Source organism: Bombus fervidus, chromosome 1, assembly GCF_041682495.2.
Source record: "Bombus fervidus isolate BK054 chromosome 1, iyBomFerv1, whole genome shotgun sequence".
In the NCBI taxonomy this organism is placed as follows: domain Eukaryota; kingdom Metazoa; phylum Arthropoda; class Insecta; order Hymenoptera; family Apidae; genus Bombus; species Bombus fervidus.
The window spans coordinates 7,645,340-7,658,735 of record NC_091517.1 but is presented as its reverse complement, the minus strand read 5'-3'; the positions used below and the strand labels follow the sequence as shown (position 1 = coordinate 7,658,735).

The window sequence follows — 13,396 nt, the reverse complement described above, 5'->3', positions numbered from 1 at the left end:
GGATTTTATCAATACCACCTAATGACAAAATCCGCAATCACTTAGTTGCCAACCCAATGCCAACGTTACCGTCAGTCGCAGATATCGCACTAACAAATTATCGATATTTGCTATATGTAACATGCAAAACGTTCTCCGGGTTGGTCAATGATCCCCGCATTCAACGTCACGAACGTGTCTGCCGGCTCTGTGCGAGACAGTTAACACGCATCCTGCCGGATTAAAAGATTTAACGCCTTGCATACGCGCTCTCGATCTCGATGATCGTCTAAACAAACCATTTTATCTCGCCTTCTATACAGAACCATCCATCCATACACCGCTCTTATAGCTTTTAACGCTATTTAAATCTGGCCGGACCATGGCAAAAGTTTATTGACACGATCATAAGGCTCGTCCGAAAATTACTGAATCATTGGTACGGTCAGATGATTTCTTAACAATTTCTTTCAATTCTGATTTTTGTTCTTCAGTTGCTTTTACACGATCCATTTGCCATCCCCAAAGGCTCCACTAATCAATGTTTCGATAATCAAAGCTTTGTCAATCGAGATACTACTGTGCTGCTACGAAATACTGCTAATTTGTCATTCCATACCGATAAATAGGAATCTTATGTTATTTCTCTACTTTACTTCTACGCCAATCAAGTTAGTCAGTGTAAATAAAGAATCGTGACGTCAATACTGCGTTAAAGAAGTCTGTTTTTTTCATGAGGAGGAATTAAATAATACAACGGATGTTTAACACGCGTGTCGACACCGTGATCGTATAAGATTTCACGTTAATTAACGCAACAGGAAAGAACGAACCGTAAAAGAACAGTCGTTACAACATATCTATGGAGACACAGTTTCGTACGCGCTTCATCCACAGTGTGAAATTTCCGCGTACGCACGGGTATCAAATATCACGAAAGAGGTAATTATCGAGAATTTCCTGTTTGATGATGTGAAATTTGGAAGCAGTAAACGTAATGACAAGATAACGCAGTGGGTGTTCATTGTTCGTCGATAATATCATACTATGATATCAGATGATAACAATATCTATCTTTGTGTATATACGTATTGACACGTATGTGAATAATAGTTTTCGTGACGGTAAATTAAAATATTTAATAACTGCACAGATTAATGCAGTGATATCCATCGCATGTAGTATTGTATAATTGTTAAAATTGTTTAAATCAATAAAGAACACTTAACGCATCTCTGATCGAGATTTTGGATTCTTCGATAAATTAACGATAAACTTTCAATTAACTCGATTACAAAAGAAATTCTATCGTTTGATTAAATACTACCGTGAAGTAGACTTTTAAATTTTATCGCTTGTATAAAACATTGCGTATAAAATTATTGTATTTTCACTTGAAATTATCTTATCTTTAAGACAATTATTATTTATTGTTTACTTTTAAAAACAACATATTATCTCTCCTGTGGCTCTAATAAATTATACACATTGATTTAAAATTAATAGTATAGATATCACTATTAATATTTTTTTACTTTATCAGGTTTCTTTTATGGAAGAATTTTTTGGAGTAGCAGAGTATTTATTCTAACATAATTAATACTAATACTGACTTCTGTTTTAGCTTCTCAGCTTCTATAATACGATGCATCGATACGAAACTTCTAACCGGTATTGTACTCGTACATGAGGTGTAGAGGGTTATTCATCGATCGATCATGTTTTCAATCTGCTGATCTGTTCGACAAGAAAAATTCAGTGGTCGTGAAATCGTTGACGTCGATCTAGTGGAACGGGAAGGAATAAACAGAACGATCGAGAAAGAGATCTAGCGATATGCACCTATTAGCTACGAAATCTTTGCGGCTGATTAAGTAAGTAGATCACAAAGCAGGTAAGTTTGTCGCGAATAATCTCGAAATGCAAAGTAATAGAGGCGTGAAAGCAATTGGAAATAATTTTAACGAATATTGTCAGGTTTTAAACTGAGAAACGCAACAGTGAACGTTTCGTTTCCGAGAGGAAAAGAGTTTCTCTTCCCTTGATATCTAAGCTAGTAAAGTAATTATATAACTTTCTACATCGCTTTTATTTTTGCAATAAATCTGGTTTCCTTCTATCGAAAAAGATTTGAGAATATGATACAAAATATAGAATTATTCTCCCGCTTTATCTTTCTATTGCTCTCATTGTCGGGCTTTTCAAATTATTACAAAAAGAAGAAAAATAAAAATCCCTGGAGTTTCGTAGATCCCGCCTTGAGAATGATTTCTTTGAATTTGTGTTGAATCTATTTAATACCGATGAAAGATGATAAATATATAGACTCTAATAGCAAATAAAATATTAAATAAGATGCTAACCGTGTAAATAGAATATTGCAATACTGTATTGCAATACTGATTATAGAAGAAACTGCAAAATTTACTTGAAAATATTAAACAACGTTTCACGAAGTATACAGAATTGAGTTTTATTATCGCAAACAATCAGAGTTCAAGATAAGACGAATAAATTGGAAAAATAAACTGCAGTTAGAGAGTCATTCAATTTTATGAGTTCTCAACAACCATGCGCTGGCTCAGCAGTGAAAACAGTCGAGACGAGGTAAAAAGGAGAAATTATTTCGCTCTGCAAAAAGGAACTAATAAGCAATTTTCTAGCAGTTGTGGAGAATCAGAATATGAAATTGCAGAAATATGCACAGTTTGGTAATAATAAATGTGTTTGAGAATAATCGATTGTTAATTACAAATTTATATTCATGTTTGATTGAACCGATTTTCTTTTCTTGTATTCTCCGTTACTAGGCTTTTAATACAACTTCTTGGTCACAAATTCATAACATTTTGGATTTTACAATAAATAAGTGACAACCTTGATTATGTCTCGGTGACAGGCTTCCGATTTTCTTTGTTTTCTATGTTCCAAGGAGAATCCAGCGTCTCTTTCAGCCCTTTTAGGGTATTAACCATCGACGAGTGTGTTTATGCGTTCGTGCATTACACGCGATAATGTATCGCGGATGGTGCATCGTACGCATAAAACATCTGGACAGTCTAAACAATCCAACGTATCGTAAACCGCCCCAAATAAATCGCGCTGTTTTGCGTACGCATATATATTAGTAGGTTTCATGGTAAATGAACAAAAATTGATCCATTGATTCGAGTTCATTCTGGGAATGGAATTTTGGAATGAAATTCTAGGAATATGATTCTAGATAATTCTGAATTCTTGTATATGAATATAACTACGAAAGTAAAATTTACACAAGTATCTCATTTTTCAGATAGTTTACATATTTTTCCACTTTACGCGCATTTTCTATATTTTATTTCGCATCTCGTTACAACGTAAATGTTTCATACAACGCGCATAACACATTCATAAAAATTTTCTATGATAAATGTTTGAATACTTTTGTGGATCACTGTAGAGCATAAACAAAGATATTAAGAAATATTCCTTATATTTTTTATAGCACCAAAAATGTATTGTATTCGCCTTGTACAAGGAAAATATAGAAATACAAATATAAATATACGGACTTTAGAACGTTATTGAAATAAATCATAAAAGTTTTGCGTTAATTTATTTTTCCTGTCAATCGAGAGATATCTGATAGTAAAATTGCGACAAATTTCGGACTAAAATCGGAGTAATAGTAGCCGTGATAGCCATGACGGGGGGAAGCTCGTGAAAGTATTGTCTTTTCCCGCGTTTCATCCACATTTAGATATTCGTAACCTAATTTATTATATATTTCAAGAAAAAGTAGATCGGTCGTTACGAATCTGCCAAGGTTGGCCAGAAGATCAGGTGTTACACACCTTTTAAGACAGTCAACTATTGCGTTTCGCCAGAACCATGGAGTATCATCTTGCAACGGGAGAAAACACGTTGAAGTACGCTCAATGCTCCGACGATGATTCAACCTTTGGTTCGAGTAAATGTTACCAAAACGAATGGTATGTATAAACATTCGTTGCAGTACTGTTAGCAAAATATACATATATACATAGATAATTCTCGTTGTTTCAAAATATTAAGTAAATTCACATTAATATCGTGCCATGTGCAAATCGTCACCATTCCACTTATCTTATAAATCGTCGTAAAATATGTAATTTTCTATCCTTTCGTTTACTTTATACTCTCGTCTATTTCGGCTGTTCAAAGTTCTGAATCACTAAAAAATTCAGATTCTGCCTCTGTGCTGTAAGATAATACTTGGAGAATTCAAATTTAGTCGAGTATTTTGATTCCTACAAGTATCATTCTTCTAATATCGAAAGGTAATTAAATTGTAACTTTATTCTTTGTGATGACACGTTTTCGTGACTTGGGAAAATATAATGAATTTCGTACAGTAACAAACACAGTGTACGACCTTGTGAAAAATGGTGGTGAATTGACTTACAGCATTGATTTTCGGTGAATTTTTTGCGTATCGTTGCTATTATTATTGTCTTGGTATAATTTTGGAATGAACGAAGGTGGAAAAGAAGACACTCGTATTGGAAATTGGAGAAGGTCGAGGGGGTTAAAAAATGATGGTGGAGGCGTTATAGAGAATTCAAGATCATCTTGTTTTCTGACGCTGGACGTTATATTTAATGTTAATATGTAGGGCGGCAGCTATTTTTAAAATCGGATTAACGATTTATCGAGGAAGGTCATTTGTAATTTCGCTTCTTAACTTGCCGATAAGACGAGCCTTGAGATTACTTCGTTTTAAGATGCGTACGTAATTCTATATGATTATAGGTCAGTGAAACTTGTAACCATAAAGTATGAACTTACAGATTATGATTACATACAACTTCTTCTCTAAACCTGTTTGCTTCTTTGAATAGAATATTTTTTTTACATTTTCTGACATACAATCTATTCATCATACGAAGATATATCAAAATTTTATAATTATATGACAGTAAGTACTATTAAATGATACGAAATTTAATATAATTGAATGTAATTAATTACTATCTGAATGCAAAAAATAACTGCAGTGTTGTACAGATACTTTTTGTAGCCACTGCATACGTACATTCCTAAGTTAAGAATATTTACGAAAATTTAAATAAATCTGAAAAGTTAGCTAGAATATTTACTATATATAGCTGAAATTTTCGATTAAATTTAATCGCCCAAATCGAAAAACATTCCAATCCAACCGCAATATTAAATACAAAACTAACTAAAAATCCAATGCTCTTGTGTCCGAGTACGTGCGGACACTTGAACAACCATTGAAATTGATTTGAAATGAAACACTTGAAAATTAGAAATTTTGAAACAGCACGATGAAAATCGGTAAACACCATGATAAATAGCATCTGATTGATAGTTAAAATCCACAAAGTGCTGTTTACTTTCCTAATTAAGGTGCAGAGATAGATATTCATAAACCACTAATTGAAAACGTTCTCCGAATCAGAGTCGTACGGAGGAAATTACCTCGAGCTATTTCCTTCGAGATCGTTTCAGGCTGGCTGAAGCGGTTTCGCCCGAAAGCGCCAAATTAGGACACGCAGCATAGCCTACAGCGACATAGAAGTTACTTACGTAACCGCCTCTGAACGAAATCGATTTGTATCATCATATTTGATTCCACTTGTCGAGAGAGGTTTGGACGAAACGCAGACACGTAGTGCGTTACAGATATCGCATCGCGCGTGTAACCTTTCACTTTCGACAAAAACTACGCATTAAAGCGTTGCAGAACGGCAAATGGTGAAGCGCGTGCGGGTTACGGTTAGTTAACGGGTGCGCGTTACAACGTAAGGAGCTACCGTAGGCAACTTTTAACCCTTTCACTAGGATAAATCGATTTTCAATCGAAAATTTGACGATCGCGCGCTGACTTCTGCAGATTAATTGAAATATTGGGTTGATGTGTTGTTTATCGTTGAATTTAAGCTTGAACTTGATTCTAAATGTTTTTAACCGTTTGAGTCTCAGAGGTCATTGAAAAAACAGAGTCGAAAATCTCAAACAGCGAGACAGCGTTTGTCTTAATCGATTGCGAAGAGAAACAAGCGGCGCAATAGCGCTCGTCATATTTTTTACTTTGTGAAATACATCTATATTATTATATATGCGTACTATTAGTTTATAAATGTTCCAAGTTTTGTTCAATAAAAATTATCGAGAAAGTAACGATGAAATAGAAAATACCGTCAGTCGTCCGTAGCGTTCAAACGTACTGCGACTTTTCGACACAAAATCTAAACAGCACGATCGTGTCACACACTCAAGGTCGCACGCTCAGAAACAGTAGTAAGATAGGCTAAACATACTGCATACCACAGCCATCAAAACAATAAGCAAATGGTAACGGAATAGGCGCCTCCGATATTCACCAAACTAAAACCTCAGTATAGAAACCCTTCAAAATAAGCGCTCGAATCAGTCTGTAGTCACTCTGTTGGATTTGTATAATAAATTATATTACCATATACAAAGTTCAATTTCTTCACCTTATTTGTGAAACGTTGGAACTGGCGGAGGAGATCGGCGATCTATCATTTTTGTGATTTCTTCTGTCTCCTACGTGACAATCGCGCTGCTTGGGACTCAAACGGTTAATTAATACTTTAACGTTATTTTAATATTATTTTTGATATAAGATTTGACGTTACATTAAGATTCTAATTTAACCCTTTCGAGGCGGATTCTTCGTTTCAGAAGTGGCAATAACGATATGTATAATAATATAAGGATATTAATTCACTGATGTTCGAGAAAAGGAATAGATTTCGTAATTTTCAAAATAGAATATGTGGTCCCATTTATCATGAGAATTACGTATCTTGGTGACATCAGAAAAATTATAACGATCAAGCAGTCTGTCTAAAAGTTACTTTGGAATTTATCGTACCATTACCTAGTTTCGAAAAACTTAACGTGGACTTTATAAATTAAAAGTTTGAAATTCTTGCAGATTGGAGAACAAAATTACATTCTGTTATAGTAGTAAACGAGATCGTTAGAATAATTTTCAATATATTTATATAAGGTAAAACGAAGGAAATATCAAAAAATAGGCAAGTTTGTGTCGAAGAAATTATATATCCTCGAATCACCATTATCATTTCGATTCACATCTCAACTAACATACTAAACACAGAACATCAAAATAACATTTAAAATCGCAACACCTAAAAGAAAGCTAACGAAATATATTCCAAAGTTAACAGTTTATTTAAATTTAATCAGACACAAACATCGGTCACAATCTAACGGAAACACTGATATGCAAAGAGATCTATTCCTTTTCCTCGGCCACAAATTATTGCGTGGGAATCGAATATCGTTAGATGTTAACTGTTTCCACTTACAATTGCATGAGACACGATTGTCAGATTCGTTTCCTTTGATATTTACATACATTAAGCGTGGTATTTTAGAAAAGCAGGTAATAATGCCGGGGAAACAATAGAGAGCAGATACTGTCAGGAATTTTTGATCGATGTGAATCAGTTAATGTGATTAAAGAGGCGCCACATTTGATTAAAAAACATCGAAGTTGTGAGTATCGATCGTAGGTGAACCAGCGAGTTATTTTATATTAATAATGCTAAGGAAAGTGTTGGAAGATATCTGCCAATATTTTACAACTACAACAAAGTTTCCATTATCCGAACAATATTGCACTCTCACTGTATATCAGCGTCTTATTGTTCTGTAAATAGCACGAATCAATTAACTGGTATTGAAAGACAAAAAGAACGTCATCCTATTGAATTGAAAAGTTCAACAAAATAGTTGTAACTCGACAAAATAGGAAAATAAGAGAAGCAGATTAAAAGACGAAAGAAAGAAATTACAGTATAAATTGATATTTAAAAGCTTTTTATCTAAAAACATGTGTTCCATTGAGTTTTATAGTACTCAAAAATTTCAAAAAAGTTAGCTTAAAATTCTACTACGGTAGAAAATTGTTTCGTCAAAAATGTATCAAGATGAAATAAATTACTATTAACAGATGATATTTAGTCTACATAGTTACAAAGTAATCGCAAATACGTGTTTATTTTCTAACTAATTGATTCGAATAATAATAATCGAGGTTCTACGTTCTACTATAAAGATAGAAGAAGTTACAAAGGCGTAAAATAAGATGTACTCGTAATGTTTGTGAATCAATTGAATGGACTTCCCAATGAATGAAATGATTCTATCAAAAGTGTCTATTATATACATACATTGATTTAGGCTACTGAATGAAATTCAATTGAAATGCAATTCGATCAATTTCACTTGCTAATTTAGCTGTACTGAAAATTTAGTATAAATTAATGTATCTATTCTTCGTATAAAATAAATCTGTATTCTATTATTCAGATACAGTATATTATAAATTATATATTAATAGAGTTTGTCTCATTGTGTATAACATTCAATGAATGTATCAATCAATTATGATCCTATTAAAGAATTCAGTTTGACCCAAATAGATTTGCTTTTCATAGAAATTTCTATTACCTTATTCTTCGAATGTACCGACGAGTCTTATAAAATTCAATGGATGATTGAATGACATTCATTAAAATTAAATTCAATCGATTTCACTTGTAAATATAGTTGTATCGAAAATTCAATTGAAATCAAATAAGTGCAAATCTGCTTTTCACATTTCCTGTTATCCTATTTTTTTGACTAAGTTACATTATACATTATAATAAATTATACAGCAGGATTTATTTTATCACATAAAATTCAACAAAAGTTTTAATGTATGGTAATTATGTTAGATCGATTTACATTATGAAACGGAAATCAACTGAAATTCAATTCAATCGGTTCGTGTGCTTTACATATAAAAATTTCTATTACCCTACTGTTCGAATAAATTATGTTATAGATCTTGCAGTAGCAAAATATGTGCTATCGCACAAAATGGCATGAATGCTTCGATAAATGACAATTCTATTAGAAGTGGCTATTAAATTAACATGGATTATTGGTTAAAATTCAATCAGAGTTCAAATTCATTAACTTCATTTGTAAATTTACATAGTTTAAATTACAATAATACATGTGAATTAATAGAATGAATACTTTCATATGGAGATTTTTATCATCTTGTTATTCAGAATGTTTCGTCATTAATTTCATTACTAAGGAAAGAAAAGGGATTTTAATCACAAGCTCGATGTTTTCAAATATAAACAGTTTTCCATTTTTTAAACCCAACTCCGAATTATATCGTTGAATCGGTACAAATAATTAAAACGATATATAGAAGAATGCAATTTTTAAAAGTATTTGGTATGTCAAAAGCACGTACACACGTTATAATATTTCTGAAGGATACATGTAAAATTAAATAAAATTAGTAAAAGGCTACACATATATGTAAACTTTCTGCGCGAAAATATTTTTTATCTATTTGTTAAAGTTATTATAAAAGTGAGAATCTTCGTATGTAAAATATTACTGTAAGTGTTCCAATGCGAGATACGAGGATGAGCAATTCCTAAAAATTTTAATTTCGAAATGTATTTAGCATCATCTACTTTCACAGAGAACAAAAATAGTAAATAACAAATAAGAAATTTTCTATAATCTAATAAATGATTTAAAATTCTGTTTATATATTCTACATTTGACGAATCAACTTTTTCTGTTAAAAGTATCAGAAATATGTTTATACAAAGTTATTCTAGAGGCGAAAATATTAAGATTAGAAAAAGAAAAGAAATAATACAAATCTTTAACATCAAAACTTTAACCATTACCAGTGGTACCAATATGGAGAACATTTCGTGTTCCGCCAGTATCGTCACAACCATCATCAAAGTGTACTTTGATATTGACATCTGTTTCTTGCTTCAAGCGTATTTCACATACTGCTTATTCGTGTAGCCAACCAGCTCTTAACTCGTCAGCTGATACATTAAAATCTGGAAACTCTCCAGATGTTCCTTGTTACAGTATCAACTACTTTTCCAAAGATGTTTATCTCGGCAATAAGACAAGAACTGAAATACTACAGGTCCATAATGATTCGATTGTAACGTAAAATGTAGGCAATCATCGTGTAATATGAATCTTAAATAAAATTAACGACAATTATTAAAGAAATTTATTCCACTACTTGTAGAAATTAATTTAATTAGTCAAATCTCGATAGGTGCGAATATCTTGTTTGATTTAGTTTAAATAGATTTTTTAAGCCTGATTCAAGTTTTATAAGCTTTCTGTTTACTTTTGCCCAAACTGTATCGTCCACATAAGATATTAAAGGAAGTTTAGAAAGTTCGAATTATCATACACGCAAGATTCAAAGGTTACGAGGACTTTCAAGAGTTTTAAGCTTCCAATCATGTTGTGTGTGTTTCGAATTTGTCACTAACATATACAATACAGTAGTGGCTCGAAGAGTTTCTCATCCCATCGCTAGTTCTGACACTTTCGAAACGTGTATGTGATATGTAAATTAAGCACTGGTAGCAGACAGAACAAAGATATCAAAAGAGTTACTGCGAGGACGGTATACACGGTGCTCAGTAATAATCAGCATGCGTGCGAGCACGCTATGAAAGCGAACCGGCAGTGGCAGCTGCTGACTGGCCACGACACAACGACTCGTTAGCGAGGTCGTCGTTCTTATATCGTCGAGAACTATACTATCCAGTTTAGCGGTACTTCTGCTCGAAGCAGCGCTCATTAGAGCACGTGTCACGCCAAGTTAATCAGCAGTTTGGATTCCCATCAGCGTGCTGACTGGCACCGAATATCGACATTCCCGAAGGTTAACACGACCGATCAAACAGCAGTATCTTGATAATATTACATTCATGTCATCAATAGGATTTGGAATTATTTGATTGTGAAACTCTACTGCTGCTTTGTATTTCGATGGGAAAAATGTATAAACGTGGAATACTATTTTTTTTATTGAAGAAATTACGACTTCTATGTATAGAAATTATTTTGCAAGGGAGATTATGTAGCAAGAAGTTATTTATATTTTAGAAATTAAAAATGTGGAAAGATCGCTGAAAATTTAATGACACGTGAAACTTAAAGGCACGTGATTCATAGCAATTTATCAAATATAAATAATCGACACGAGATAAGACAGATTTTGACGAGTAATATCGGCCTGTCAAATGCAAACTTCATATTTGAAAAAAACAACATTTCATAGACATCAAGCTGATAACATACTAAAAAAAGAACTTTAACACTCATTGTCGTGGGAAGTCTCTATTAAAAAGTTGATAATTTATTCAACGCCGTATTGACATACTAATTATCGAAAAATTTAGAAATACCGGAGCTAAAATCAGTCTGGAAATTTCCAGTTTCTCGTGAATTTTCTACGTATCAACGTCCGTAGTTCTATTATACGTTCTATTCTATTATATTGGCGGAGGAAACAATTAATTGCACACTAAGTGGGAAAAATGTCAATGACAGTTCATTTGCTATTGAAACATGCATCGGAGGAAATTCTGGTAAATAGACTGTGAATGTTCATTATTTCCCACACATTCGTGTCAATTTTAAACATCCAAAAGATTTGGAATATGCTTTTATTCAAGATTATTTTTCTTCAAGTCTCACTTTTTCTTAGTAAACTACAGATCGAGTAACACGAACAAAAATATCTTGTATAAGTTTACCATTTTAATCATATTTTTATGCAATACAGAAAGATATTAAAGTAAGTGCAAAAAAACACTAAAAAGTATTCTTCTTTATCAATGTACCACTTACAAACAACACGGCTAGTTTGAAATTAACAGAATATGTAGAAAATGGTTTCGATGTCGTCCGTAGCTGAAGAGCTAAAAACGATCCAGTTTCTTATTAATACCAAACACTTTCATTGAAATTTTGTTAATATATAGTAGACGATATAAACATTACACTAACTAATTGTTTTTCGAAGCCCTAGGCTTGAAAGAATGTAGCGGCGAAGATTATTTGCCAGTAAAATAAATACCGAGATTTAATTTAAAGTGCGTAAGGATGGTGGTCAATTTAACCTTTTCGTTACTACGGGCGACTACAGTCGCTTTTGCGAAAGATGCCGCGTATTGTACGTACGATGAGCGACTGGAGTTATTGCACATCAAGTATCTTACTCTGGACATGTAGCGTTAATATTTTGTTTTGCATCATTTCTTTCTCACGGACGAACACCTCAATACTATGTATGGCGGCACTCGACGACGGAATTTTCCGACGGCTTCGCGACACAAAGCGCTATACCACCAAAGCGTAAGGTCGACATGCCTAATGTACCATCGATATCCCTACGGTTCTTCCGCCAAATATTCGGAAGAATGCATACGCGGCAACGGTCACGGACATCTAACAAACGCGTGCGTAATGGGGATATCGAGGGGCAACAAAGGAAAAGAATCCATTTGGTTTTGAACAAGAGATTCATTTCGTTTCGAACAGCGAAGTGCGAAAGGTTTAGCGTAATAGCGAAGCAAACACATTCGAGAAGCGTGATTATTGATTGTTGATTCTTGACCGTTAATTGTTAAATAAGTTTTCGTTGAACATCGAGAGTATTTCTTGGGCACTTACATCCAACTCCACCTCATATGTATCAGCAAACCAAATGCCAAATTAGTCTCGAGGCACCTGTACGAATAAAGCTAATGCTTATTGAAGCAAAATAATTAAATTTACTTTTTTCCCAACAACAAATAGAAAGGAATGCTTTGTTGTTTTTCAAATTTGTTTACCTTTATTTAGATTAATTATTTCTGAACAGATTTTATGCCACCCCTAAAATGATGACAAATAACAGAAAAAGATGTATTAACGTAAAATCAGAATTATTCGGAGTAGTCAGGAGATGACCAAATAAATTCAAATTTGGCACGAGAAAGATGTAATACAAATAATAAAAGATTTCGAGAAATCATATTCAACGTCCGAATCCGAAGAAGACGCTTCAAGTGAATCTGGGAAAGATACCAGGGAAATTACATGGACTAACGAATTATTTCGGACAAATATTCATAAATTTCATTGCAAGCATTCGGGAATAAAAACATCAATTGGTTATTCGGCAGCGGTTTTAGAATTTTTCAATTATTCTGTTCCGAAAACTTTATAAATTTCACTGTTGGCACGACACGATTATCGGAGTAGAGTTCATGAAGATGCTAATACGATAAATTCCCGAAACACCTCTCCCAGAAATTTATCGCTTTCTCGTCATCAAATTATTAATGTCGCGAAATAAAAAATTGTCATATTGTGAATACCGGTCTAACGATAAACTGTTGAAGAACAACATTTTTGGAGAAGTTACGAGTAGAGATCGATTTTTATATTTGACGAACTTTCTCACGTACCGTGCACAATTTTCGCACGGCGGCTCGTTCAGCGGGAGTGCCGTAACGAAAAGGTTAATATGGTTGGTAATTTTCCT

General features: G+C 33.3%; 2 protein-coding genes and 1 long non-coding RNA gene across 5 annotated transcripts in view; 1 reads left to right on the top strand and 2 right to left on the bottom strand.

The window, feature by feature from the left end:
* Positions 1–2,371, bottom strand: part of Pus1 (Pseudouridine synthase 1) — a 188,986-nt gene extending 186,615 nt beyond the window's left edge. Inside the window, exon 1 of the mRNA XM_072005455.1 lies at positions 2,367–2,371. The gene's annotated coding sequence lies outside the window, so the exon portion shown is untranslated. The remainder of the gene's footprint in view (positions 1–2,366) is intronic.
* The window catches only part of LOC139988183 (uncharacterized), a 75,275-nt gene that overhangs the window by 25,016 nt on the left and 36,863 nt on the right, over positions 1–13,396 (bottom strand). The window lies entirely within an intron of this gene.
* LOC139988355 (uncharacterized) overlaps positions 798–13,396 on the top strand; it is a 32,226-nt gene continuing 19,627 nt past the window's right edge. The window contains exons 1-2 of the long non-coding RNA XR_011800081.1: positions 798–921; positions 1,604–1,853. This is a non-coding gene — a long non-coding RNA (uncharacterized lncRNA). The remainder of the gene's footprint in view (positions 922–1,603; positions 1,854–13,396) is intronic.